The following is a 6486-nucleotide window of genomic DNA, read 5'->3' on the forward strand; positions in this document are numbered from 1 at the left end:
ATTATTCATGAATTCCAGAACTGTGACTTTGCCCACTTGCTGAATTTATGTAACCCCCAAATCAATACCATGGCACTTTCACAAACAAGCTCAGATGTGTGCAGAGTGGAGAAAAACGAATCGCCCTCCACACACGTCCCCACGTGAGGTCAAACAAGGGGACGCTCTGCCTGCTTATTTTAATTTTCAACCTGTAAACAAGTGTCCTTTTTGTGGTACATTTAATGACACATTTTTTGCACCTCTGTGCTTTTTTCGATGCTATTGCTGTTTAAAATAGCCCCCAAGGGTAGTGCTGCAGTGCGTCTAGCATTTCTAGGTGCACGAACTCTGTGATGTGCCTTGAGGAGAAAATACGTGTGTAGATATGCTTCGTTCACCCATGAGTTCTGATGCTGTTGGCCATGAGCTCAATGTTAATGAGTTAACAATATGTGTTAAATGTCGTGTCTGTAAACAGACACACACACGAAGACAAGGTATGTATTGATCAATGGACAAAAATGTTGGGAACAGAGGCTCACAGGAACATAACCCTGTGTTTCCGCTAGGAAGAGTAGTTCAGTATTCACTTGATTCAGTGTTCACAGAGACTTTATAGAACATTACTACCACGAATAACAGGAATTGCCTGTAACTCCTTTAAGGTTGATGACCCATTTTATTTATTTTCTCACCTTCCCATCGTCACCTTGGCCCTCTTCTCAGTGCCTAGGAGAGTGCTATGAATATACTGGTATTCAGAACAGTTATCTGCAGTAAGTGACGATTCTGTCTTCGAGGAAATATTAACAGTTGCTTGTTGATTCCGAGATTGTATGGTTTGTTTCATACTACATCACGTTCCCTTTGTGAAACTGTGGATATTTGAAAGGCTATTCTGCAAAACTTATAGGGTACTCTCAGTTTTTTCCTTGTTGAAATGAAAAAGTAGAGCAGGAAGTGGTCATGGACTAATGCACCTAGATTCTTTATAGTCCTAAGACAAAATATTGAAGACCCAGGCTTGAAACACGTTAAGGAGAGAGTTGTCATAGAGTTCTAATGGGATCCGTAGCAAACTAAGGGGTCTGTATCTTGAGGAAAATTCTGGGTAGGGGAGAGTGCCTACTCTGAGTTCCTCTTGAATGAACCATTTATAAGGGTCACCTGGAATAAATAGCCTGGCGAGAAATGGCATCCACTACTTAGGATAGGAGTTAAAGACTTCTAGAATAAATAACCTACTTAGCATCTATCTAAAGCAGATGGGATTATGGGATCCCAAACCAGGAGTGACCCAGCGTCTGCAAAATGCAGAAATGGATGAAATGAGTTTTCTCAGTTGTCACTAGGATGATGCTCATGTCCATTATATCATAGGTGAGCCACAGGTGAGCATATTTTCTTTTCTTTTTTTTTTTAGAGATGAGGTTTTACCATGTTGCCCAGGCTGGTCTTGAACTTCTGTGCTCAAGCAATCCACCTGCCTCAGCCTTCCAAAGTGCTGGAATTACAAGTGTGAGCCACCACACCCGGCTGGTGAGCCTATTTTCTAAATATGAAAAATGTCTATTCTCTGTTGGCTGAGTCCAAAACCTGCTGATGTCTATCATGATCCCCTTTAGGAAGAAGAGAATTTGACTTGGTTGTTTTATTCAAGGCATTTGAGGAATAACAGGTGTGTCAAACGGAGTCAAAGGAATGAGCACCTGGCATCTGGACACAATTGCTCCTCCCATCCCATCTCAGGTCATCCACCTCCAGGTTCATGGTCCTGGCTGCTGGCTCTGCCTTCCTTCCATGGAGGCATCTCCCGCTCTAGGCAGGTTTCTTCCAAAGTGGCCGTCTTCAGAAATAATCGGCACAGACTATGAGGTAAACAAGTAAGGCTGAGAGAGACCTGCCCCTGAGAAAGACAAAGTTCAGATTTGACAGACAACCCATTGACGAGGCCGACATAAAAGCACAGCAGGTAATAAAGAAGCTAGGCATGTGTCCTGACGGCTGATGAATATAATCTGCTAGACAATGTGTCTTTTGAGAAGAGAAATTAAAAGAGCCTCACCACCCTCAATGACGTGTCTCTTTGGGTTTGGCTGGTAAAAAGCAATAAGCTTATGTGAATTGAAAGGCAGGCAGGAAAGAGGAGGTTTCGGCTGAAGGAGCGGCAGTCCATAAAGACCTGGCAGGAGGGAAGAGCAGGTAACACGTGCGGGTCTAGAAATAGTACACTTGGGTTAGAGTGGAGAGTGTGAACTTGAATGTGGGATGGGAGGCAGGAATAAAACCTACATTACTCAATTGAGTGATATGATAAAAGCCCCATGAATTCAAGGTACAGGACTATGTACTCCAGCAGGAGCGGGGGTTTACTACATATCTTCCAGGAGGAGAAGGATACACTAAAACTGCAATTAGAAAAAGATAACAGCAACAGTGGTGCATAGATGATAGAGGAAAGATGAGAACAGGCAGAGAGGCTGGTCAGGAGACTTGGCAGGGAAGGAGGAGTTGGAGACCTGTGGGCATGATAAGGAGAAGGTTGAGTCTGTGGTCTTGGAGACTGGGTAGATGGAGGTAGGGGAGAGAGGCACAGGGAGAAGGAGGATTCAAAGGCGGGATTTTGCGCCGCAGTGACTGGGAAGAAGAAGTGTTGGTGAGTGAGGTAGAGGGAAGATTTTGGCATGTGGTGTTTGAAGATGCTGGAAGCAATTGAAAGTTGGCAGAGTCTGGATATGATTTCATCTGAATTGCATTTCAAATATTAACTCACCAACCGTTCCGACTTTCTTTGTTACCTATTAACATTTCTCAGAGTATGTCCAGGCCCTGATTTCTCAGACCTGGGGTCATCTAGTCAGAGTTTAGCCTGGCTCTGATACACTCGTATGTGTTAAAGATGTTTACCCCCAAAGATTCTGAGTAGAGATTGTAACATGTTTAGACTTCAGGCTACTTTTGGAATTAGTAAAATCTTTATCTTACTCTTTTTGCTACCTCCCTCCCTCAATCTTACCCTTCCAATTACACACACACACACACACACACACACACGAGTTGAGTTTCTGTTACTCAAAGCTCAGTGCTAGCAATGGTAAAGGATAGATACAGAGGTAAATAAGACACCACACTGTCTTCAAAAGAGCCTACAATCTGGTGGGGACTCCAATGGTTGGCTGGATTGAGCACCTGCCATGCAATGAACACTAAGCTGGGAGGCATTAGAGGCGAAGTGACCTAGTGGTTAGGCATGGATTCTAGTGCCCTGGAGCCAGATGAGCTGGGCTCAAAGTTTTACTCTCCTGCTTATTCATTGTGAACACTTCAATCAAATGTCCTGGTGCGTCAGTTTTCTTATTTATAAAATGGGCGTAATAATAATTACTTTGTAGGGTTTTATGAAGATTAAATAAGTTAATAAATATAATCAATCGCAATGTAAGCTAGGAGCATGTATGAGTTCTCATTGATGAGTTATTTATGAACTCAAACACATTCCTAGTACATAATAAGCACTCCGTAAATGTTTGCTATTATTATCTTTGCTCCAGGTTGCCATGGAATGAAGGAACTACGATGGGGATCGAGGTAAAATCAGTGCTAACTCAACAATATTGCAATACATCTTATTAGAGGGTAGAGTGAACTAAAGAAGGATGTTGTAAATCTCAATCTGATCCATAATCTCAAAACTGGAGGTGATTTTTAAATGGCCGATAATTAAATAATCAGTAATGATTAGAGCTGCTAATACAATTTCTTAATTTAAGCTTATCCCACAAAGAACCATTTAGCACTATTTGATTGTGATAATGAATTAGATTGGCCAGGTATTCTTCCTTTTGATTTTGTGAACTATCCCTGGAGACGTGGCTTATTGAAAAATTCATTTCTAATTTTCTGTGGCTGAAACCAGTTTGCTATAATTAATAAATAAACTGATGGATTGTTAGAGATGTCAAGTTACAGTCAACAACTCACAGCACTGGATGAATTAACAAGAGGTGTATATATGCAGAGTCACATGAAGTCAGCTATGAGGCTGCAAGGATGAGCTCTGCGTTGCACAGAAATGAATGACAACACAGGAGCTGGCTGCTTTCTGTCCACCAAGCCACTATGGTAGAGTCTAGGCCAGGCTGGCTCCCCCTTGGGCTCTCCACAGCACTTTGCCATTTTTTTCTTGGAGATGCTTTTCAATCGCTACCTTCAATTTGCCATCTGGTGGACCCCTAAGGACTAAGCTCGGATCAGGCTCCTGCTCAGGCTAGGTCAGGTAAGATGTTTGCCTAGAGTGGCCCTAGATCACATAATCCAAAGGGAAAATATCAGCCCTAGCCAAAAATGAAAGCCAGAGGTCAGTACCAATAGAGTTGTATCAAGCACCAAGACAAAGAGACAAAAGTGAAACTACAAATGAAAAACCAGAGATAAATCTGAAATCAAACAGATTTGAAGTGGTCCAAGATAGCAAAAGTGTGTATCCCAGGGAAAACAGTCCTGACGTGCAGGAGGCTTCCAGGCCCAATCTTACTGGATACGAGCCTAGCTCTGGACGGGAGGGTAGCTACTTATATATGTGTCTTCTCTACACTGAGCTGTAAGCCTTTTGAAAGGCTTCATGTACATCTTGTCATTTTTGTGTCCCCCATGGAGTCTGAGATACGGCAGACACTTAACAAATATTTGTTAAATGAATGAAGGAATGGTCAATATAGGTGAGAATGCTACTACCAGCAATACTATTACTAACAACCACTAATAACACCTGTCACTTATTGAACATTGACTATGTGCCCAAAATAATGCTAAGCACAAGACATATATATATATATTTTTTAATTTAATCCTCAAAAACCTTCTGAAGCCGATAATATTTTCACCCATTTCATGAATGAGTAAACTAAGGCTTAGAGAAGTCATCTCTTCCAAAATTGCACAAATAACAAGTGGCAGAAATAACAAATCTGCAAATAGACATCTCAGTCCATGAGCTTGATTACTCCATTGTACCATTTTGGAAGCCCAACCTTGTTTGAACCTGAATTAGATTCCCAAGGTTGTATAAGAGACTTTCCTATTCTCCTCTTCAGCTTCCCACCCAAACCGAGCTCACCCAAACCGAGCTCACCGCCCCCCTTGTGTACTCTTTGGGCACGTCTCCACCAGAACACTCAATACATTGCCAAATCATTGTCTGTTTAGACGAGCATCTTGACGGCAGGGGCTCTTGTTCACTTATGTTCTCCCATTGTGAGTAGCATAATGCCTGGAATACCGTAAGTGCTGAAGAAAGGTTTGTGGGGTTGATTAATTATTGAACTCTGAATAAACAATGGTCATTTCGAAGACTATGTTCTCTGGAGACGTTTTTGATTTTGATCCATGGATTCCCTCATGTACGGCCTGAATGGTATGAGAGATAAGATAACAGCGCTGTTTCAGCGCCTCTCAGCAGCTGCCTTGGGGGCTGGATTTATTGCCTTCTTGAGTGAAATGTTGGCCTTCAATTTTGCTGAGCTGTCAAGAGCAGTGATTTTAGGTGTGTGGCTGTTGATTGTCCCACAAGCTAACTTTTTAAGTCAAAATTACCACCCGGCACTGAAATGGAGGTTGGTTATGAGGTGTTAACAGGACCTCTGGGCCACCAAGGAAAAGGGCTGGGGAAGCCAAGAGAAACACCCTGCTCCCAATTTTAAAATGAAATTAGTAAAATAAAGAAATAAAATAAAATAGTAAAATAAAGGAAGAAATTTGAAACTGTAAAAAATTTAAAGCTTTTAGTGAAAAAAAAAAAAGGAGGGGATAATGATTAACAGAGCAGGCTTTGGAATTAAACAAACTAGTTTAAAATTCTGATTCCTCAGACTGCCTTTGCGACACAGGGCAAGTTCCTGATGGTGAGCCTCGGCTGTCTTGTCTGTCTTGTCTGGTACTGGTGTCTGCCTCTCAGGTAAGCATTAGCTAATGCATGTGAAGTATCTAAAACCACTCCAACTATATAGCAGAGGCTCAATAAAAGGTCGTTGTTATTCAAACAGTTAAATTGTATTCATTTACTTAATGAACATTTATTCAGCACCAACTCTATGCCAGACACTGTGCTTTACTCATTGACATAGAATGGTGAGCGAGTACGTGCAGGGTCTGTGCCCTCGTAGAGCTTCATGGTGAATTGTAAACATAGCCATAGGTTTAGTGGGTTCCCTTTTGGTGCCACCCCACTTTGACGCTGAACTCAGCCACGTGACTGGCTTTGAGCAATGGGATGTTAGACAACATACGCAAGCAGAGGCTTGAATAATGTTTGTGCTCTGTCCTGTCTAGCCACTCATAGAACCCCTGTTGCCACTGCTGTATGAAGAAGCCCAAGGCAGCCTGATGGATGGCGAGAGACACATGGCCTAATTGCCAGTGTCTCACTGGCCAACAGCTACCACCTTCTAAAATGTGGGTGAGGCCATCCTAGGACCATTGTTGCCACTTGACCCACCAGCTGACCAT

General features: G+C 42.3%; 1 long non-coding RNA gene across 1 annotated transcript; it reads left to right on the plus strand.

The window, feature by feature from the left end:
* The first annotated feature begins 1006 nt into the window (after nucleotides 1–1006).
* LOC117977651 (uncharacterized) lies at nucleotides 1007–6200 on the plus strand. The gene is made up of 3 exons (XR_004668824.1): nucleotides 1007–2184; nucleotides 3534–3570; nucleotides 5850–6200. It is a non-coding gene; the product is annotated as an uncharacterized LOC117977651 (long non-coding RNA).
* Nucleotides 6201–6486: the final 286 nt, after the last annotated feature.

Source organism: Pan paniscus, chromosome 1 (assembly GCF_029289425.2).
Source record: "Pan paniscus chromosome 1, NHGRI_mPanPan1-v2.0_pri, whole genome shotgun sequence".
NCBI lineage: Eukaryota > Metazoa > Chordata > Mammalia > Primates > Hominidae > Pan > Pan paniscus.